At 42.6% G+C, this 24,355-nt stretch overlaps 1 long non-coding RNA gene across 1 annotated transcript; it reads left to right on the top strand.

Moving 5' to 3' along the window:
- Positions 1-23,514: 23,514 nt before the first annotated feature.
- Positions 23,515-24,090, top strand: LOC133900708 (uncharacterized). Its single transcript, XR_009906584.1, has 2 exons — positions 23,515-23,624; positions 23,783-24,090. It is a non-coding gene; the product is annotated as an uncharacterized LOC133900708 (long non-coding RNA).
- Positions 24,091-24,355: the final 265 nt, after the last annotated feature.

The raw sequence follows: 24,355 nt of genomic DNA, 5'->3' as shown, positions 1-24,355 counted from the left end.
GTGCTGTACGAGACCGGCGGCGAGGGGCACATATACTTCCAGGAGAAAGCCGGTCGGCTGGATAAGGCGGAGGAGGAGATGGCGGCCATTGCGTCCTTCATGGCTTCTTCAAGCAAAGCTAGATCACGTCGTCCATCGGTGCGTTCCTCCATGGGTTTGGATGCTAAGCTCTAGATCCTTGAGGAATGCATGGTCGATACATTTTGCCGTTTCCCCAGTAGACTGCTGTATAAATATTAATTTCTAAGGATTTGATGGTGCACTAAAAAATCAATAAAAATGGCACGGACGCATCTGGTTGAACGATCGATCGATTGTGTTCTGTTTCTTGTTGTCAAAGGAGGGCAGGTAGCGCTAACGCGCTGTGGTTGTAGCAGCCGGCAAAATATTGGGAAAAAATTGTCTGCAGCAGCGCTGCATCGCTATTCCAGTGGAGCACCATGCCGGATGGACGCCACTTGTGCCATGCGGATCTCAAAGCAACTACTTCCTCCCTCCCACAAATTTGCTTCGGCTCTAGCGATCAAAGCTCGGCTACGGCTTTGTATACCAAGAACAGATCGAGCCGCACGCCTCGAGCGATCTGCTGCCTACTGGCATTACGTCGCGGCTGCCACTTTCGATCGCGACCTCCGCGCCCGCCGCTGGTGAAGATGGAAGCGAGGCACCTACCCTCATGCCTTCGTTCTCGCAGGGCCGCTGTCAATGGCGAGCTCCGCCCCCACCCTTAGTGAAGAGGGAAGCGACGTGCCTCCCATCATGCCCAAGGTTTCATGGCGGCAGTGCGCTGGCCTTCGTCGCCCCTGCTGGTGAAGGCAGAAGAGATGGGCATCCCCTCGTGACCTAGTTCTCGTGGATCCTGTCATTCATGGCGTGCTCCACCTGCTTCCCCTCGCCTTTGCCAACTTGTGTTGTCGCCGCCGCATCTAGAAATCTGCGTCACCGGGACGACATGGCCGTACGAAGCCACTCGGATGTGATCCAAAATGATTATACAAGAGCAAGATTTTAGTGAATTAGTTTGGCAAGATCTCTGAAGCAGCAGCAGTGGTCTTTTTTTGACAAGCTAATTTAGTTTCAACCTGGAACTAGTGTTGTTGCCTCGTTGGTTTAGTGCTGGTTTGTCTGAGTCATTCATTCCCTCTTTGTAATTATAGACTTTGTAGCAACAGCAATGTGGTAAAGTTTGTGAGTTGTGGTAGATTGTTCACATACTGACTGCATTCCTGAGTGACATTCTTCATGCCCCTGTCTTGTAAATTATCCTGTGTCTTTTGATTACATCACTGCATGTCTATACTTGGAGCTTTAATAGGATTGAAGAGGTTGTGCTTATTTTAGTTACCTGTGAAGTTGGAATTTTAATTCTGAATTTGCAATAGCTGTGGGCTATCTGTATTGAAATGCTTGTGACCAGTTTTGGTTTGTTCATAACAATGAGGAAGACTATAATTCAACTTTTTCTGGAAAAAAATCAGTTACCGTGAATAGAACTTTCTTTTGAATTTAAGCATGAATTACAAGTGCAAATTATTTCTATGCCTGCTTTGATAGAGAAAGATACTGACCATACTTTTGGTGATGGAGTATCGGTTGTCCATTTTTCATGCATAATCGACAACTGTAATCTAAAGTTAATTCCTCATTTTCTGAGAGCTTTTCTGGTGGTGGATGGGTCTGCATTACCCTGTAATATTCATGCTCTCGTTCCAATAAAACTGAAGAACTTAGGCTCTTTTGCGTGACATATGAGATAGGTGCTGTGAGCACGGTTCAAAAATTCGTCGGTAACCGACCAAAATGCACGATAACCGGGCATCTCGGTCCGGCTCGATTTCAGAAACCGAACGGTAACCGAATTTGAATTAAAAAAATCAAAAATAAAAAAATAAAATAAAATCCTAAAAAACTTAGAGACAATTCTAAGACTTTCTGTGAAAATTGTTTTAAAAAATAATATCGTTTGCATCATATTCTATAGGAAAGAAGTTTAAAAAAATAAAAAAGAAGTTGAAGCATGCGGCTCAGTTATTAACTCATGTTAAGGAAAAGCTTAACATGTAAACACATATTTTTCTTGTGTAGAACGTATCTTAAGAGGATATTTAAAATTAATTTCACTTCATTTAGAGTTTTATTAATTTCTCCATGATTTTTAGAAAGTTCACAAGCATAAAGTGAATATATTAAGGAACAACACTGTAATTAATTTTTTCATGTCTACCGTTATTTTTTCTAAATAAAGCATAGTATAAATAAACTAATAAAAGTGATTTCACTAATTTTGGAGGTGTGATGGGTCAGTTATGAATTAATCAAGTCGCAACATATTTACACAATCCTGCATGTTAGAATAACTAATTCATGAGTTCATGTATTTTTAAAAGACATAGGATCATGTAAGAAGACTAAAAAATTAGTCTCATGATTTTTGGATTAGCAAAGAGTAAAGTATGCATTTAACTTGGTTTAACAAATACATTTTCTCATAGAATTTTTTTAACATTTTTATGAGTACAAATACTTTTATCATGTAGATCATGTTACAAGGAAATCAACAAAATTTGTTTCACTTGACTGAAGCTCAGATGAATTAGTTATTGATTTTACAAGATTGAGATAATTTTTGGATTTTTTTGTTGAACTTCACTGAAAATCGAGAAAACCGCTCAATAAATCGAAAAAACCGAGCGGTTACCGACAAAATCGAGCGATTACTGACAAAATCGAGCGATTACTGATAATGCGGAAAATCAACAAAACTGCTCGATAAATCGAGAAAATCGCTTGGTAACCGATCCAATTCGACCGGTTACCGAGAGGTCAATTTCACTAATTTTTCCCCAAATTTTAAATTTTATCAAATAAATTTTATCCAAATTTTATTCAAATTTTAAGCGGTTATCGCGGTTATTGTGAATTTTTGGTAACCACTGGAGCTCGGTAACCGTTGGGCTATCGGTGGAGCTCGGTAACCGTTGGGCTATCGGTAAGTTGAACCTTGGCTGTGAGGTAAATTGGAGCAGTACCATTAATCTGTAAGTTACCGAGACATGTTAATTGTCTCATCTCTTTACTGTTGTGACCTGAGCTTGGGATTTTAGAAAAATGGAATCATCTCTGTTAAAGGTGATCGCTTACAGTCAGTCTTTCTCTAGGACATGGAATATATTTCATGATTCAATCATTTTCTTTTCAGCATTCCAATATCTATCATTTTGTTATGGTGATTTCAACTTAGAGAAATGGTCATATAGTTTCTATAGATCTGTGTTGTAGGTCTTCTTAGCGGCAGTTCCGGTCCTGACATTTCGGTGGCCCGAGGCGAGATTAAAAATAGGGTCTATTATTAAATATAAATCGCTCAGATCTAATTTTTTCAATTTACTTTTGAACTGATATACACAGTATATATATACATATGGAACTTTTGAATTTTGAGGGCTCGGGGCGGTCGCACCACTCGATCCCCTCCGGACCGACCCTACTCAGCAGCGACCTGCTCGGTGGTGAGGGTTGACCGTTGCAAGGACCCAAGTGTGATCTTCTCGGTAGTGGCTGGCTCGGCAACGGCAGCAGGACATGGAGAGCGATCTCGCCGGCGGCTGCCGAGCTCAATAGGGACAGAGTTCTCCATCGACGACGGTCGCCCGATTCAATCGAGAACTAGGGCAGCGACATTCCATTTGGTATGACACGCCGTCATTTTCATCGAGTGGGACGAGAAGCAACGCGCACACGAGCCTCCGACTTTCTTTTTCAGTCTAGGTGTGCGGCTCGATCTATTTTTCATATACGGAGCCAAAGTTTCGTTAGATGGAGCCGTAGCTGAGTCTTTGATCGCTGGAGCTGAAGCAGAATTATGTGAGGGAGGAATTGGTTGCTTTGAGATCCGCACAGCACAAGTGGCGTCCTTTTGGCATGGTGCTCCATGGGAATAGCTATGCAGTACTGCTGCATAGAATTTTTTTCCAAAATATTAGGAAAACCATTATAATATTGTTACCCGATTAGAGTGATGGGTGCTAAAGAAACCTGTTACAGGCAGTTGGATACTAGCAGGGGAAAAAATTTGGCTCAGTATATCTGATATATCTGGTTTACCAAGTCTACCGATGTACTCTGGTAAAAAAAATTTACTATGTTTACCGTATTTCATTTGAATTTGTTTGAATTGTGTCTAGTATATCTAAGTATATCTGATAAATCATATTTAATGGTGATCTCTGGTTAAAAAAAACCCTGTTTACTAGTCTCTCGCGATCGCTCATAACCATACAGTACACAAACTAAAACACAGGCATGTAGGAGACAAATCTTTATTGCTTTCTGCTCATGTCACAATGAGAGTCTTTTCGTATAGAGGTGACCCCACCTTTTTTTAACCAAATCTCTCCTTGTTTGGGTTGCCAAGTTTGATCTGAGCCCACCTTAACCGATAGGGAGGATGAGAGCCATATTGACCCCACCTTCTCCGGTGGAATTTTTAGATTTTAGCCCTTTTAAAAAAATTCTATGCATGGATCTATGGAGAAATAATATCAAAAAATAAACTTTTTTTACAGCGCTATGATATTTAACGATATGGTTAAATAGCATGGACCGTTCAAATCTAAAGTAGAAGATTGGTAGTATGGCGCCAAATGTCACGGCGTCGTGCTATTCAACCACAGTACCAAATGTCGTAGCGCCGTGCAAAAAGGTCCATTTTTAAAATTGTTTTCGCAAGGATCTATTGATAGATTATGTTTTAACAAAGATCAAAATGTAAAAATTCCACACCTTCTGAGTTCGTGTGGCACGTAACTTTAGGTAAACACCACGACATGAAAATTATTAAAAACTCATTTTAGAAACTCAGTCAGAAAAAAGAATAGATATAAGAGTATATATATTGTATACATTGCTCATCTTACACGATTTTCCTACTTACAAACCTTGTACGAGAAACTTCTTAGAAAACTCACAAAAGCGGAGAAAGCGTACAGAAACAAAACAATATAATAGATTATTTTAACAGTACTCGAGAATACTCTGCTTGTCTTCAAGATAGATATAAGCAGATGAATGCTCCCCTAAACTCTGTACTTCTCTAAGTCTCTTCGTACCGATGCCCTGAACGCACTAGGCAAGGGTCACTGTTATTTCTTTTTTATTCTGCAATTTATGGGTGTAGAAAAATTTAGGTGATATGCGCTTTGCGACATTAGACTCCACACTAGAAAGATGGTCTAAAAAGTAGTCTAGAAAGTTGCAATTCTTGTGCCTTTAATGTGAAAGCTCTGATGAATAAAATAAGGTTCATTTGTTTGTGGTTCCACAGCTCAGATCAAGTGTGAAACGGTTAAGGAAAATGTCATCTTCATGCACACCTCAGTGTCCATACTCCCGATCAATAATTCTGAACCCACATAGAACTCAAATCCTGTTGTACGTGCACAACAGAGTTTAGAGATTTGTCAATAAAGAGTTGGGCAATAAATTGTAGAAATTCTTTTTACACTACAATCTGAAGTTTTATTGCACCATCACCATCATAACACAGGAGATCCATTTTAAAAGGTACAAATGGCAGTAATGATACAGATAAGTAATTTGAACATGCGATTCTGAACATTCAAGTGAAGCAAGTCATCTGAACAATCAAATTAAAATGCTGAAGTTAGTACTTTGTATGATATAGCTGAGCCAAATGATAGTCGCTTTTCTGATTGCTTTTTTACAGAAAGTAATCTCAGGGAGTTGGTCACTCAGAGATCGTCAGTTTGAGGTATAAACAATTTGCGATATGTATTCCAATAGATGTATATAAAATACTTGCAAGCTTGAGTCATGTTAAATAATCCAAACACTGCTAATATCCCTGCTGACAACTATGGATTACTAAATAATTGAGACGTATTAATATGATTAACTGATGGTTAGAGAGCCTACTCTTTTTATAGCAAAAACTCCCAGTGGAATCCAGATAATGTTTTTGTTTTGTATTACTATTACCTAAATAGCCAATTAAGACCAATTCATCTTTATTTGAAGAAGAACTGCAAATATGAACTTCAACATCTTGTTCTTCATTTTGGACAAAAGATGTAACAAAAAAGAAATCCACAAAGTAAATAAGGCAAATAAAAATTTCAGCCAATTAACACCATACAGGCTTCTAATCTTAGATGGAGTTTCCGAAATTCCTATGAACATAAAACAGGGCAATAATTCACCAACTAAACATGGTTGTTAAAACTGGCCTAGGAAAATGTGAAGTGATATGCAACGTTAACAATCCATACCGCAGGAAACACTGAAATTATAAATTCTGCAGAACAACAAATTGATACACTAAATTAAATTTAATTGTGGGCGAGAAGAATATTAGAATAATTATCAATTTTCACATATGCTTAATTGGGATGTCAAAATTTCTCATCAAGCTAAATCCCAGGTTCTGGAGTGATGTACACCACTCTAGCTTAACATAAATTATATGCATGGACTCAAAACTGTGTCACAAGCTTTTCTATCCCAATAAATTTCAATAAACCTACCAAACATTATTCTAAAATCTCAAACATAGCTATTGAATTTGGCCAGCACCCTTTAGCAAACAGCCCAAAATTGGTGAAAATCTAATCTGTATCCACCAAGATATAAGTTCTATCCTGTATCATCCATAGAATGTGTAGATATATAATGGTAACACACAAGCTTGTTTGCTGGAAATTGAACAAATGGATGAAAACTAATAAGTGACACAGGACAGTTAGATGCTTCATTTGTCAATTTCCAGTTATTTCAGCATAAAGAAAGGAGCAATGTTAGCCGATAACAACTAAAATTAAATATAAAAGGTGGCTTGTGCTACTGCTATCTTCACATTTCATCAAACAGTTCAAGGGCATGAAGGCAAAAAGGAGAAGAAGCTCACCGCGTCTTGCCAGTTTGATGATCAGAGCTTGCTTGTGCCGTTGCTTCGTGCATTCCTTGCACCATGTCGTTTAGCACCATGGAGTTTTTGTGGAGGTTGAGGTGATGGTGGAGCCATATAGGCCACGGGTGTGGAGCCGGAGGCGAGATGAAGCAACAGGAGGTGAGGTGGCAATATCAAGGCAGCATCGCGGTTCACTTGCTTACCGCCCTGCTTCGTTCCTTTGCGCGCCAGCAGCTTATGATGCTGGCCTGCGGCGCCTTCAACATCACCACGGCGGCGGGGGCGAGGTCCTGTCTCTTTTCAGCTGCCGGCACCTTCACCTTCTTTATCAGGCTGCAGGGCTACCGGCAGCACCCGCCTAGAGCACTGCTGGCCAGGGGCTGCTGTGCCTTGCACCCACATTGGAGCCGTCAACCCAATGCGCCAGCTGCAGCGCCGCCAGCGGCGTTGCGCGGAATCGGAGGCGGCGTGGAGAGCAGAGAGACCGAGATCGCCGTTGGTCGCGCGCGGTGGTTGCGGCGGCGGAGAAGGCCGGGGAGCCAGATCCAGCGGCGGTGGCGGTTGGGCGATGCATCGGGATTCGGGCAGGGGAGGCGGACGAGCGAGAGCGATAAGAGAGATCGAGGGGGCGGGCTAACGGGTTCGCCATGAACCGGGTAGGCTAAACCGGATCGCACCATTTGACCCATATCGGACGGTCCATATTACCGGATCAGCAAAACTGACGGCATTGGTTAGCAGGTTGACATGGCTTAATAGGCGTTTTCGAACCCGACGGGCTTTAGAAAGTAAAAGAAAAGATATCTCGATTATACTTATGCAAAACAAGCTGAATTATCTTTTATGCATAATAGTGCTTTGGATGATGCTCATTCCACATACACTTTGACATTATCCACTTTGTTTTTGTTCTTTTTTACTGAAACTTTCATAGCTGTTCAGCCAGTACAGTAGATGCAACCATAGTTATATATACTAGGCGGACTGGTGCGTCTACGCCACATCTGTTTTTTTTACAGAATATAATAAAAGAAGAATAAAAAAATTAGATTCACCAATTTTAGATATTTCAATATTTATTTATAAATATATTAATATTTAACACATTCATTTAATTATGGAAAAAATAATATTATTTTTATGCATGCACGTAATTTTAATATGTAGACGACAATAATACGAACATAATAGAATTTGTTTCATTTTCTTTTAGTTTTAGATTTTTTTTCTATACATTTTAGATTATTTCAGCCGATTTATCAATGTAACTATTATACCTTTCGCTATTTTTCTAGAATTTTCCAAAAAAGATTATATATACATGTAAATATGTGGATACATACATGTATATACATATATATATATATATATATATATATATATATACGTAGGACCTATATAAACAGTAGCTATTGACCCTACAATCGCTCTAATTCTTAAGCTTTAATATATAGTATTGATTCCTCGAGTGAGATCTACGTTTCAATTAACCATAGTGAAGGAAGTACAGAGTGCCAGCAAAGTCAAAATACAATATTATAGATTCTTCTTGTGCTTGCATTCATCTTCTAATCTTTCCCATACATATAACTACAAAAGCAATGCTTATTGTTGATCATCACGTTTCATATGTGCATGCAAGTATTAAAAACATGAAGACACAAGAACACTATTAAAGTCTAGAGAAGTTATCTTTAGTTTAATCTATAGGTGACATGAAAATCTCTTATAGATAGCAGCTCTGTTGGAGAGGCTCTCAAACACATAGCATACAACCTTGCTCTCATGGCTTAGTCTAGGATTGTAACATAAGCTTGCCAGACAGTCACAATTTTGTTTGCCAGTGTTTGGTTGCTGCCAACTCTAACTTGCCTAACCTCTTAGCTTCTGGCTCTCTTGTCGTAGAAATACTTTTTTTTTGTTAAAGTTGACCTAAGATTAATTAATTAATTTTCTTGCCACGAAAATGTGACAAAAGACTATTAGGCAAAGTTCTGGGACGTGGATCGTACTCGAATGCAAACCGAAGCTGCAGACCAAGCTATTGTTTTGGGCACCAATACGTGTGGGCTGTATCCCTGTGGCAGTATGCAGCTAGAGGAGTTTTTTAATTTTATATTTTTTGATTAAAAATTTAAATAAATAGATTCTTTGTAGAAAAATTGTAAAACTAGGCGTTGTAGCCCCTCAGAGGGTTGTAGCCCTCTGAGAGGGCGGTTAGGCCTGTTAAAGCCTAACCGCCCCTGGGAGGGAGAGTGGCCTAACCACCCCTCAGAGGACGGCAAGGGGGTGCCCGCCCGTGCCCACTGCTTACCGCCCGCTGAGGGGGCGGGTACGGCTCCTTGCCGCCTTCTCAGGGGGCGGTTAGAGGGGTTGTCTGTCCGCACCGACCAGCCCCACCCCTTCGTCATTCTCTATAAAAGGGGCTAAAAATAGTCCAAAATCATATTTTATTCAGAAAAAAGAAAATTGTGAAGAGGGAGGAGAAGAGAGGAGAGGAGAGGGGGGGGGGAGAGAATCTGGTGAAACCCTACTGCATTTGAGCTGCGGATTTGAAGATACATTTCCGGTAAGTCCCTTTTTTTCTTTTTATTGTTGTTAATTAGTGTAGTAGTAGTATATGACCTAGGGTTTAGACATGTATGACCTAGGGTTTAGAAAATGCTATGATTAGTAGAAAATTATCAAATTTACTTAGAACATGATAGGATAGCAATGAAATATAGAATATTATTTTTACTATGTTAGTTTTGGAAATATAGATTTTATAGAATAATAATTGTAGGGTTGTATTGTGCGACCTAGGAGCTAGCACCGTATGATAATAGACGAACCTAGGGTGTAGCGTTTAGAAAAAGGTAACGTTTAATTTCTACATGGTAGAATAGCTATTAAATGTAGATTGTATAGAATAATATTTGTAGGTAAGGTTGGGTAGGATTATTATTGAAAACCTATTGTTATGTATGAATTGGTGTCGGAAAATTATTTTTTCCGATAATGAGAAATATAGTTCGTCGGTCTTAACATTGCTTAAGTTTGCGGGTGTTTCTAGGGATGGCAGATAAATTAATTTTTTAGATATATTATAGTGAGGGTGAAATTAGGTACAATCCTAACGGTGTAGATCTGTTTAGATTTCGTCATGTCATGAAGGGTCTTAGTAAAGCTAATAAGAGGATCATTGTAGGTGTGTGCAAATGGCTCATGTGATTTTTTCAACTGGATCTGCAGCAACATGAGCTGAAGCTGAAAGCTGTCCTCAGCCGTGCTAGTCATGGATACTTTGGCGAGCTTGTTCCCATCGAAGCCACATCAACTTGGAGGCAGTATATAGATATATCTTGTGAACGTGGCTTGCCTCTGATTTTGTTAGCTGAGGCGTACCTGAAAGATCAAACTGATGTGAACTCTGCGGAAGCAGAAGCAGGACCAAGTGAGGTGGTGGAAGATGAATCGGACCAGGTTAATGTCGGGACCAGGGAAGATGTTGGAGATATTCCAGAGCTGCAACTGATAGGTGTAGCCGATGAAGGGGAGCATATCCTTAGCATTATTGAAGAGATGGAGTTGGAGGAAGGTCTTGCCGATGGGGATTCATTTGACGAGGAGGGTAATGCTCGAGTGCCTGCAGAGTGGAGGGATCATGAATTTTCAAAGTTGGTGGTTAGCGAGGCTGATTGGACACCATGGCAGTACCATGAGACGAGGTGTCCTAAGATGCTATGTACCCTACAAAGGAGGCAGTTATTGATGTAGTTAAATTCTGGTCGTTGTCTCTTTGGAGGCAGTTCAAGGTTGTTAAATCCAATAAAAGAGAGTATGATGTGAAGTGTTTGGTGCCTCAGTGTCCTTGACGGGTGCACGTATTCAGAGGGAAATGGGTAGACTACTGGCAGTGCTCAATAGTTAAGGAATATAATTGTCACATTGAGGAAATAGAGTTCGTCCACCGAAACCTGTCATCTGCCTTTATTGCAAATGTTATGTACAGCGAGATTGTAGACAACCTAAGGTATGAGCCACGATCAATAATCCGTGCTATTGAGGAAAGGTTCCAGTACACAATAAACTATGCGAAGGCATGGAGGGCAAAACAAAAGGCTATTGAGATGAGGTTCGGAACATATGAAGATTCATATCACAATCTACCTCATCAATTAGCCACAATTTATGAAAGAAACCCAGGCAGCTACTATGATATCAAGCATGACCCCTCGACTGATGCGGAGTACAGCGGGAAAAGAGTATTGCAGCTTGTTTTTTTTTTTGCATTCACTGCAACCATCAAAGCATTTCGGTATTGTCGATCCATCATATGCCTGGATGGAACATTCCTGGCTGGAAAGTACAAAGGACAGATATTGTCTGCAATTGGGGTCGACGGTAACAATCAAGTCCTGCCACTAGGGTTTGCTTTCGTGGAGAGTGAGAACGGGGACAGCTGGTATTGGTTCCTTGAGCGGGTCAAACATGCTATTGTTCTTGACCGACCAGATGTGTGTCTGATTCATGATAGACATGTAGGGTTATTGCAGGTTTTACTGGATATGCAACATGGTAGTGTTCGACGGGGTGTAACAGCACAGTGGCCTGACCTAAAGAGCAGGTGGTGCATGCGCCATATGGGTGCGAACTTCTACAGACAGTTTAAAAATAAAGAGTTGATAAAGCTTTTTAAAAAGTTGTGCAGTCAAAACCAGCAACGAAAGTTCAATGCCCTATAGGCAAGACTTGATGAGCTAACTCTAAAACAGACAGCGGAGGCTGCACCAAATGGTGATGAATCGATAGCTCTTGGACCTCTCCCAATAGATACTCCGCAGATAGTAAGGAGGTCAGGGTCAGCTATTATGAGCTTCTCACAGTGGATACGTAATGAGCCAAATGAAAAATGGGCTCTGTTGTACGACAGTGGTGGTGTAAGGTATGGAGTAATGACAACAAATCTTACAGAGGTTTATAACTGGGTCATGCAAGGAATGAGGTCTCTATCACTTGTTGGAATTGTAGAAGGCATTTTGCATGGGACTTGTAAGTATTTTATTGATTGGTATGCAGCTGTTAAAAATGCAATGGAGGGTAATTGTATGCTTTATGGACGGTTGCTATGTGAGTATATGGAGAAGGCCACTAAGAAGGCCCACATGCATCGCACAAATCAAGAGGGGATTGCAGAGTACAGGTTCAGTGTCCTGTGCCGGGATAAGGGTCGGAGGGGTTGAAGACGTGAACGGTATGTTCAAGAGTGTGTGCTAAGGAGTGGGACATGCATTTGTAGTTGCCAGAAGCTACAATTACTCCACAAACCTTGTACACACGTCATAGCTGCATGTGCGGAGTATAATATACTTTCCAGGCAATATGTTTCAAAGTACTTCATGAAGAATCAAATACTGAACACCTGGAAGTATGAGCTGTATGGTTACGGCATTGTTGATACTTTTACAAGTAATCTAGGGCTTTCAAGAATCTATGTGCCTGATTTGGAAAAGATGAAGAACGCACCTGGCCACAGACAAACTCGGCGGATTCTCAACGATATGGATGAGTCCGAGGCAGGTCCTAGGGTCAAGCGATGCAATCAGTGCAATGAAACAGGTCACAATACAAGTATTGTCCTAAAAATACACATGTTGTCTAGGTGAGTATTTTGACGCATTGTAGTCTGATTGTATTTAGCATAGCTTGCTGTCTTAATTGTACATCGATTTCTAGCATTTGAACCCTTCATTTGTAAGTACATGTCGCAAGGTGTTCATGTTGCATATAGTTGTATGAATTTGCATTCAATGTATATTGTTTCTATCTACATCTAGCAATGCATTAATGTACATCTTTTAAATGCAGATATGGCGGACCCTGCGAGCCCCGAGCTTCTAAACCCTGCAGTGGACAAGAGGCACTGCAGCTTCTTGTTCGCTGAGCACCAGACGGAGTTAGGAGTGTTCCGACCGCGGGGCTCTGGAGAGCTGCTTACGATCGATGGAAGCACAGGTACTTCGATACTTTCATACGAAATTGCCACATCACTGATGTAATTCTATATTATTGATGTACTTCAATACTTTTAGGTTGGTAGCGGCGGGACTCCTACCGCTTTGTCGTTTGGTTGAGGCCCGATCGACGGAGAACCCCGAGGCAGCAGCACGTCGTTTCTACTTTGATCGGTCGCTGATAGCAGCCCTGGTCGACCGATGGAGGCCGGAGACACATACGTTTCATATCCCGTGCGACGAGATGACCCCGACCTTGCAGGACGTAGCCTACCTTGCGCTGGAGCTGCGGTTGGGGTCATCGATATGGATGCTGACTGGATCAACGTCATGCATCAGCGCTTTGGCCCGGTTGAGTGGAAGGCGGACGCACCCCCCTACGTGCCTGAGTTCTTGTCTGATGCACGAGGGCCAACAAAGAAGTGGATCCTACAGTTTCAGGTTTGGTACAATATAACGTATCATTTACTATTTGAGTATCTAGTTATGATCATTATTGATACCTGTCATATTTGCAGCCGGCGTACATACACCCCCAGGCCAATGCAAACTCGGTCCCCGAGCATTTGGAGGCCTATCTGCTTTGGCTGTTTGAGTGGGTTATGTTCACCAGCAGCCAAGGCCACCTGGTTGCTAGGACGCTTGTGCCGTACGCCAGGATGATAGCGGATGCTGATGGCGAGGAGGTACCGCAGTTCAGCTGGGCATCTGCTGTCCTTGCTACGACGTATTGGGCGCTCTGCGACGTGTGCATAAAGAAAGAGCTACTAGCCACTTTTGCCGGGTGTCCACTTCTTCTGCAGCTGTGGTCCTACGAGCGGTTCGTCATAGGCAGGCTAGTGGTGGACCGCTCCCCGTACCGGGAGGAATGGTATGACGAGCCGGACGAGGACGCGTCTACGATGGCATCGATGTGGTGCCATCGTCGGGTACGTACTTTTTATTAACACTTTTGTTGGCACGCTTGTTACCTCTAATGATTTCTAACGATGTTTGTCACATAGCCACACTGGGCGCATGAGCAGCCTCGCAGCGCTTACGAGCATTTTCGGGCCCAGTTCGACAGGCTACGTCCGGACGACGTGGTATGGCAGCCGTACAACATCTTGGCCGTCCAAGGTCATGCAGGTTTAGGTTTGTCGCCGTTGTGTACCCGCAACGAGGATTACTGGCTTACGAAGGCACCGCTTGTCATGCGGCAGTTTGGCTGTCACCAGGCATTCCCTCTCGTCCACATTCGTACTGTCCCCATGCACGTCCACAGGTACATATGCATAATTAAAAATTTTGTAACCTTCGTCTTACTGTGATTTACATTTAACATGGTTCACTTGCAGATACACACGCAAAGGCCAGCCGACTGGCAACTTCTGGGCAGATTGCTTGGCCCCTTACGTGGCAGCATGGGCCCAAGTGCTACAGGATGTCGTGGAGGAGGCGTGTCCCTTCAACGAGCGGAGCTTCAATGACTACCTACGGTGGTACGTTCCACGTACACACACACGGGTCACCTACACCCCTGAGGGTGTCCGGCCCCACATCGCGTCGACTATGGAGGCATACCCGGTGCATTGGGACGAGGACGCTGCATTAGCGGTACATTTTACTTACAAGTCAATAGTCCATATTGAACGAACAAAACCATTACATTTTAATTGTTTTTTTCTTGTTCGTATCCGCAGGCCGATATCATTTACGATGTCCATAAGGATGCAGCTGATGCCATGGACCGCCTCCGGCAAGGCCAGCACCTCAGTGCGTCGGATGTTGCCGGCTTCATCAAGCGGGTTTTCGACAAGACCGCACGCGCCTTGAAGCTTACCTCCTGCCGATCCACCACAGATGTAGTTGGAGCGCCTCCCAGGTCTAGTGGGGTCCACGCAGAGTCGTCTCAGAGGTCAGATGTGCACCGCCGTTCATCGATGTCGGCACCCACACGACCCCTTTTACAACGTCATGCAAGCTCGGAGCAAATAGGTACAAGTTTTTAATTCGCACGAAGTTCAAATATATTTGTTTCTTACTAGTGCATTGATTATTAAACTTTTATTAGGTGCACCTACACAAGCCTCGATGCAACCTCGTAGACCAAGCCCTATGCGTCCACCCTCAGGTATTGGCTGCCCCCTTCATCCCCGTTTTCAATATATTCAGCAAATTAAGCTAATATTGTGCACAGGTTACTTCGGTGATTAGGCTGGTCCGTCTTCAGCGGCTCCGCGCCCTATCCCACCAGCACCGTTCGAGCCATACTATGGCACGCCCGCCTGGCCATCTTCTGCTGCACCGGCATACCACGCAGGTACAATTGTGCATTTTTACTACTTCTTTCATTTCCACATTGTTCATATCTAATATAATTATTTATTCCTAGGCCCCTCCAGCTAGTACACATGGACGCCAGGAGAGCCTTCACAGTCCTCGTACCCTAGTCAGGAGGATGAGGGTGGCTCGAACCCCGCGTGCGACCTCGTTCGTGACTTCTTCGGGGGCACACCTGACTATGACGTCCTCCAGCGGTCCCAGGTACCCAGTGCTCCCGTTCAGACACAGCCCACGCAGGACGAGGCCTCGACACCGATGCTCCCTACTAGGCCTACCAGACAGGTCGGTCCACCCGACCCCCTCACCTACTCCAGGGGCCACGTGCGGGTCAACCAGCCGCATCGGGACCACGATGGGTCCACGGACGACGGCAGCGGGGGAGACAGCAGTAGAATTTTAGATTTGTTTTTGTAACTTACATATGCATATTTGATTTGCGATGTACTCCTACGTATTCAGACACGTGTACTCTTTATGATCCACTTAGCATGTCGTAACTGTATTTCTTATTCCAAAACGATGGCATCCTAGTTGCATTTCTTAATCCGACATGATCACACGCTACATTCTATCATCTTCACCAATGTATATCTTAAAAAGCTACTTATGCAAGGATTGACACCTCGCTTACTCTGTCGGGAGTGTAACTTTAATGACGAAGTGACCACACTACTGAACTTTAACCATGACATGACAACACATGTCTCCTTGCGTAGGCTTTAGACAAGTAGTGACAACAACAGACAGCTTTTACCACACAATACATGACAACACAGGTACCAATAAACATGAAATCTTTGTCCATCATCAATGACACAACTTTCCCATTCTTCAAGACGGAATCCAATGCTCCTGCCACCCTTGCACTCACTACTTTCTTCAAGACCGAATCCAATGCTCTTGCCTCCCCCAACCATAAATAGCCGAACCTCCATACGTTGATGCACCACTCATTTCTCAGATCTCTCAAGTGCATTGTCTTCCTTAGCTCCACCAAACCCACCAAAGAAATATTGGGGGATTTTCATCCCTCAAGGTATCGAACCACCAATGTGCTTCTGTGGTGACTTTTGCAGGCTCCGCGAGTCGCAAGACATCTCATACACCTATGGACTGCGCTTCTTCATGTGTGCCAACTACGAATATGACAAGCCTCAACATGGAACATATGAGTATCCACCGGTATAACAACAGATATCAGCCACATCTCTGCTGATTTCGCACCCTGTTTTACTAACCGCTCATCTTGTTCTATTTGTTCAGTCCCCTCCACCGCTCTATGATTTTATTCAATGGCTCGACAATGAGCAAAATGAGGAACAGAAGCAGTGGATCGACATGAACATGAGGTGGAGAAGGGAAACGTACACACGTCAGGAGTACGAGCAACAACAAGAGGAACTTCGCTTAAAGCGGGACGAAGAAGAGCGTATAAGGAAGGCAGCGCATGACCATACCGTGGCTCAGGCTTGGGAGGCTGAGAGAGGGCAAGGAAGCGGGAGAGAGCCCGCCGTGCTAAGGCGGCAGGTCCCGATGCCCTCCGAAAGAGAAAATATCCTAGATGCACTCAGTAGATAGTATCTAATGTAACCCGACATACTTTCACTCCCTAAGGCATGTTATGATTAGGAGCGGCGCACTAATAAGTAGATCTTAGTGCGAACCGTACATACCACCTTCGTTTCCTCACCGCATCGTCATGGTTACAGTCGTATGTAAGGCTCAAAGAAGAGAAGGGCTACTGCCAACCACCGTTTCATAACTCAGAGCCTCGAAGGATCTCACTGGGCCCGCCGCCCAATCGAAGCACACTCCACATCCGAAATTCCAACGCCCGTGAGGCTCATTTGTACACATTTTCAAGAACGCAGCCCATCTATTGGCCCAAAGCAGGGACATCTGTTTGTCTCATGCATTTTCCTGTGTTACTTTGGAATGCTAGCACGTCTGGTACATGAGCTAGCAACGGTGATATCAGACAACAAATTGTATAAGACTCTATTTAAAAAGATTTTTTAAGATTTTATTTATATTATTTATCTCATGATTTAATAGCTAAGCTAAAGAGGAGAGAGGGGACACGTGTTATGAGAGAGTCTTTTGTAAAACTAAGTTATATAAAATTTGATTTCGTGACATCACGCCTCCTTCCCTAAATTCATGGCTTGCTAACTGCATCAGACGAACAAAATCCAATCTGTGGGGCTCTAATTTGTGCATGTGCAAATATATTCCATGTAATTATATAATCAACAAATCATACTTTTACTCGGTGGATTTATTTGCTGCGACGACTTTGCAAAGTTACCGCACATAAAGCCCGAGATCTCGCTTGTATTTGTAAAATGCGAATAAATCCTCACCTTATTAAACTTTGCTCAGTCACCTGTCACGCCTTCTCATCATCCACCAAGACGCATATATACAATCTTTTCCGTTGATAAGCACGCAAGTACTCGTTAATTCGTTCAGTGCAGAGAATGGGCAGCAACAAACAAGCAACACCGGAATAATCTGGATCACACTAAGCATATTGCGTACGTCATGCCAGAATCATAATTTTTTCCTCGAACAACATACCCAAGAGAGAGAGAGATCGATGAGAATTAATAAGATCTTTGGACACCTATATACTAATATTTATGTTGCCATTTGCTCACCCTCTTGTCTCTTGTCCAATGAACTTGTGATCGACGCTACTGTTCTTGTATGAGTGGTGATCTCATTGTTGGTAGGGGTCCATTTGTATTTCATGTGCGCGCGCGTGTGTACATCATTCGTTTGTCCCCAAATAGATCTTCCTATCGTTTTTGAACTTTATTTGATCAGAGTAGGGCATAATTGGGTAGGCTTGGCCCCACGAAAATGAACCAGTTAATTAAAGTGATCCATGACAGAGACCTGACCTCCCTATGCGGCAATCAAAGTTCATGTGCACCAATGTCTCCTAATCCCACTACAATCGGCTTTATATACCAACCTATCACTGTCAATTTCTAATGGATCGGTAATGATGAAGCATCACTACCGGTTCGTAAGCTGCACACGAAGAATATGTCACCGTAGCTTTACAAACCAACAGTGATAAGAGGCATCACTGCTAGCTCAAGCCATCGGCTAACAGTGATGCCTAAATACATCATCACTGTCGGTTAAAGCCACTGACCGATAGTGATTCTAGTGTCGGACCCAAAATTTTTATTCATTACATTTTTTACTCTCACGGCCACATCCTTATTCACACCCTCCTTTGCCTCTCTCACGCACACTACTGTCCACTCATCTCTCTACCCACCACACTCCACCTCCTCGCGTCCCATGTCAGGACCCCGAACCTGGATTTTCTTGTGCCTCCTGTATCAGTCCCTCAAGTAGCTGATACGCATAGAATTCAACAGAATAATATTAAATACATATTTCGAATAAAGTAAGGTAAAATAAGTAAAATAATAATAATAACCTGAAAAGGGCAAAAGATAGCTTGGTGGACAAGGATCCACAGCAGACCAGCCAGGCAGAAGAGCCTACAGCACAGCGGAGCGAAACGACGATGCAACCTACTGTCATAGGCAACTCAGGTGTGGACGCGACCTTAGACTTTTTCTCTTTGACTTCTTCTGGGCTGAGGTTGATCTCCATCTCAACAATCTAAAAGCAACAAGACTGAGTACGGAAGGTACTTAACAAGTCCTATACTACTTCAAGGGGTTGATAGATGCATAATAGATATTTCAAGGATAAGGCTTTACTGCATAGTTTTAAGCGTAAAGCAAGTTTTATGTAAGTATTCAGGTATATTCTCCACTGTTAAACTTTTGAAATAAATGCAACAAAGCTTTTGAAAATAGTTTTAAAAGTAGCAAACGCAGGTATCTTCTGTTGGTACTGATTATCACCTCAAGTCCCTAATGTATTAGAAGGTGACCTAGTAACAAAGCTGTCGAAACAATTTTAAAAATAAAATTAGGGTAACAAGTTATATCTAGGGGTTTTCGGTCCTGGGAGGGGCTACATCTCATTCCGCGGTCCATATTATTTCATCTGGTGTACTCTAGTACCACATAGCTTCTGGCGGGTCGAGTCAGGAACCTCATCACATGGACATCTAATTCACACACTCACTCATCATGACACAGGCACCCGAAGTCTAGTCAAAAAGGTTCTGCCTTCGCATATCCATGACCGTGGATACAGCTATTCGAATAGTTTTACACTCTATAGAGATATATGAGTTATCACTGATAACAGTAAATCTTATCTCCAAGGAGAGGTATTTTAAAAGCGACATCTCCAAGGAGACGTATTCAATCCTAAGCATGCTAGATATCATGGCGTCGTCCGACGTTAATATAGATAAACGACAGGTAATCCTAGGGTGATATGTATTCTGGATGATAATATTTAAAACATGGCATGTGTTTGATAGGATTAACTATTGCAAGTAATTTGTAAAAGGCACAATACATTGCACATGCAATAATAAGTCCGGTTTTAGTTGATCATGTATATTATTTAAAAACCATAGGTTCAGTATGATCAAGGAAATAGGACTTGCCTTCATAAAGGTCTATTCAAGATTGGTCTGGTTGCTTGAGTCATCTGGGGTTCTTCATCATCAGACCTTGCCTTCAGTTCCTTCCTCGCGCCCTAGCTTAGAACATTGATTTCGAGCCTACGCAGGTTAACAATGAAAAGTGCACAACGACTAAGCAAATGAACAACAGAAAAAAAAACCAAATGAAACACCGAAGTGGAAGAAGAACGACTGAGGGAAAACGACGAATGCTAAACCTAGCTGAAGACGATCTGCAACTCTAAGCAATGCGAAGCTAATACACAAAGAATAGCGGGATAATCTAGTGAAGCTAGGTCAAGTTGTTAACTTAGTTATTTTATTAGCCTAAGAGAAGCCTAAACAAGCATGATCAACTGGGTGAGCATCTATTAGATTAACTGTCGAAAGACGACAATTAGAGTTTCTACGTGTAAGTGAGTGCATGTGTACCGACATAAACATATATGCGATACTTACGTCTATATGTATGTGAGCATGTATACATATATACGTAAGTATAACTCTAGGCGATTATATGTACTTGTTGGATTAAACATTCTAATCTATAGCATTAAATATGGTTATTTAGTAATTAAACTTAATTACTTAGTGTTGTTTAATTTTCATACTAATTTAGCTATATACTATAGCTATGTTAAAAGCATGCATGTAATTAATTAATTAGGTTAATCTATTCTTTAAATCTAATTAATTAATCAAAAGGTTATTCAATTAATTAATTATTAACATTTAATTATTCTATACTCAAATGACATGTATTTATTTATTTAACCACTATACTAGTTAATCTTATTACCTTAATTAACCAAGATTAAACAATAGCCTAAGCATGAACTAACAATCTACTCCAATTAACACAAAAGCAATCTTTATTATTCTAAAAAAATATTCTTTAATTTACATGATGATTAAACCTACACTTAAGCTAGATTAATACAAGTGACTAATCTACGATTATAATCTAAACATGGTTATCAATTATCTAACTAGACTTAGTTTAATAAAAGACTAAATCTAATCTAGGTTAAACGCGACGACACGAATTAAATACCGAATGAGAAAATTAAACGAACTTCAAAAATTACAAGATTTGGCTAGGAGATAGATTATGATTTTAGAGGAATATCGGTGAAAGAATCGTGAAACAGAGGAGATATGGACAATGCAATATTTATCGGAAATGAAAAATCCTGAAAAATTAGAAAAGGGAACAATTCTACAGACTTGGTCCACGAATTTGGTGGGCCGATGGGGCATGTGAGGGTGGTGCACCATAGACCGGAGGGAGTTGGGCTGTCGGTGGGCTCGGTCCATGGGCTATGGACTCGGTGGATCGAGGGGAGTCCTCAGTGGGTGGTCCTCCGTGGACCAATCCTGTGAACCGATGGTCCGGTCTGTGGGCCCACGAGGCAGAGAGAGGAGGAGGAGATAAGGGAAGGGGCCGGTTGTTTCGTGTGTGCGGCTCTTAAAGGAAAGAGGGAGGGAGCTAAGAGGAGAGGGGTGGTGGTCGGCTTGCCAGTGGCAGGGCTCACCAGTGGTTCGGATTCGGGTGGCTGGTCGAGAGGAGCAGAGGGAGATGGCCGGAGGGTGGCTAGCTCACCGGTGGGGTTTCTAGGCTGAGCAGCCGACGAAGAGGGGTTCACGAGCAGCGCGTGAGGGCGGGGAAAGGAGGACGCCAGCCTAGTAGAGAGTTCAACAGAGGCGGCCTCGGCCGAGCACGGCGGCTGGCGTGCTCGTGACACCTCATGGAGGGTCGGCGCGGTGCGAACGGTGGCAAGGGGACAGCGGCATGAGCTGGTGGTGCGGAACCAGGCCAGTGATAGCACAAGGGGGTGGCTTGGCGCACGCGGGAGGCGTAGGTCAGTGTGGTGTGCAGGCAAGCAGCGGCGCGAGGGCCAACGGTGACGCGGCGGTGTTGGCGGGATGGCAGCACAGTGTGCTGCACGGCCGAGCGACAGCAGGCATGGTGGTAGCTGGGAGATGGGTGTGCAACGCGCGCAACACAGATGGGGGAGAGGCTCACCGTGGACGGCGACGGGCACGTGAGCGAGGAGGAGCAGAGCATGGTACGACGGTGTGGGACGACGGCACGGTGGAGCGACGCACCGGTCTACACGACCGAGTGGTGTAGGCCGGCTGGGCGACGCAGGACATAGCGGGGAAGGCCGTATGGCGCTGATGCTGATGTAGTGTGATGTGCTTGTATGCCTGTGTGAGCAGAGGTGCTGCCGCTGCTATGCGTGGGTGTTATGGCTTGTGATGCTCAGTGTGGATGCCTGTGTGTATGTATGGTGCTGGGGGAAAATCCTTGCAGGTGAAGAAGAGGGAAGAGAAGGCAATGTTGCCTTTGCTGCCTTGGGGTGAAAGATCGAGGAGAAGAAATGGATTTTTGCCTGCTTATGAAAAGATAAAGGCAGAGCATGGGCAGGGGGAGGAGGTGGCCGGTGCTGCTGACCAGAGAGAGAGGGTAGGGCATGGGCGAGAAGTGGCCGGTGCAGTGTGCTAGGGAAGGGAGAGAGGAGTAGGGAGATGAGAGAGAAGGAGAGATGAGAGGGAGTGCGAAATATTTGTGATAAACCAATTTGATGTATTTGAATTGTAAATGAAATGTGTGATAATTTGAATAAAGGTATTCGAATTTGAGCTAGATTGTATGATGATTCCATGATTCAATTTGATTGCATTTGAATTAAGATTTATGACGATTCAAATGAATGACTTGAATTTGAAATGGATTTGTAAATGCATTTGTTAAGATTCAACTTGTAAATTGAATTGAATCAGATTGGCTAAATTCACATGAATATATTTGAATTGCAAAGAGACGTATAATAATTCAATTTGAATTAATGGAATCGATTGGAATTGAATTTGCGAAGCGATTGAACTGAAAGATTTGGATTATACTCGAATGATGAGAATTGCTTTCGAATATAAAATTGACGAAGATTTCGTTGAATCAGGATTTGGATAGATTTGCGGTTGATTCAAAAAGAATATATGAAGTCGATTGAATATCGGTGAATTGAAACAAGATTGAGATTCGAATTGGAGAGAGACTCAATTCGAGTAGAATAAAATTAAATGGGGATAATTAAATTGAATAATTAAATTATAGATTTGAGTTGGATTGGAAGATTGATTTTCACAAATTGATTTGGATTAGGAAATTGCCGAAAGGAACTAGAACATATTCGAATTGAGGAGCATTTAATTCGAATCGCCACACAAAAAATCATAGAAATCACTAAACCAAAAATGCATATGCTCAATTTATGCAACGATTACTTTAGAAACTAATTTAGTGATCTCTGAAATACTTAGCCAAAATAATATATTTAAATACATACATACAAGTATATATATATTCAAATATATATTTTCTTGATTTTATACTGATTTAATAATTAGAAAAGTTTTAATTTAAAGTGATTTTTATTATTTTTTTAAAATACTAAAACTTAGAGTGTTATATCCCAGGACTCTGAAGCAATTGCGCCGCCATCCGCCACATGCCTCCATTCTCCGTAGCAGTCCCGCCGTCTTTCTCCTGCTGTCTCTCGCCCTCACTTTTTCTCCAGACTAAGGAAGCGGCAGCAGCTCCACTTTTTCTTCTTGTTGGGTTCTCTCGTGGAGTCGATGGATGGTGCTTGCTAACCAGCGTGCAGGCTGGCTTGTTTCAGTGAACGGCATCGCTCCTGATCCGCCAGCGGGTTGACGCTGATGACGCCGCCTCCAGGAGATCCACCGACACTCGCCGCTGCAGCCGAGGATCCCAAGGTGGTCGATAACGACGACGCCGGTGAGGAAGCCAACGCCAATGCGAAAGGCGAAAATGTTATTTACTTAATTACCACGTTCCCGTCGGTGAATCTTGGGGTCTAATCTCTACTAGCGCACTTGTTAATCTTGGAGTCAAATCTCTACATGTCACAGCACTGACCCATCTCTTTACAACAGGGAACAGTAGAGGAGAAGCGGGTGCTCACTAGTGAGCCTGAGCAGGGCAGAAGGGAGGAGGAGGCCACCACATCTGAGCTATCTATTTGTCTATCTCTGAGCTTGGATGCCTGCCCAGTTCGTTCAATTCGGATCCGATTCACGGGTCTGAGATTGCGAGAGATTTAGGCTTTTTTCAGTGAGATTGATGCTTGCTTTATCTGTGAAACTTTGATGGTGGCTTCTGTCATGTATACAAGTGCTTGAGCAGTTGTGTCCAAATAGTTGTGCTGTAATTCTTACTTTATTGAATTCGCAATCTGGAATCAGATTGTACTGTCCTGCATGTTCTTTCTTTTTGTAATTTTAGCTCCAGTAAAACGGTTCTTTATGGCTCCTAGGAATCAGTAGTGGGTTCACGATCGGCTCTAGCCAGGGTTTTATTTAACGTTTTTCAAACGGTAACTGTTTCCGACGGTAACCGAAAATATACGGTTATCCATAATTGCTTGAAATTCGGTTAAAATTAGTATAAAATTCATTTGCTAAAATTTAAAATTTAAACAAAAAATGCTAGATTCTTCCGACCGGTTA

Source organism: Phragmites australis, chromosome 19 (genome assembly GCF_958298935.1).
Source record: "Phragmites australis chromosome 19, lpPhrAust1.1, whole genome shotgun sequence".
In the NCBI taxonomy this organism is placed as follows: domain Eukaryota; kingdom Viridiplantae; phylum Streptophyta; class Magnoliopsida; order Poales; family Poaceae; genus Phragmites; species Phragmites australis.
This window is presented reverse-complemented; position numbering and strand designations above follow the sequence as displayed.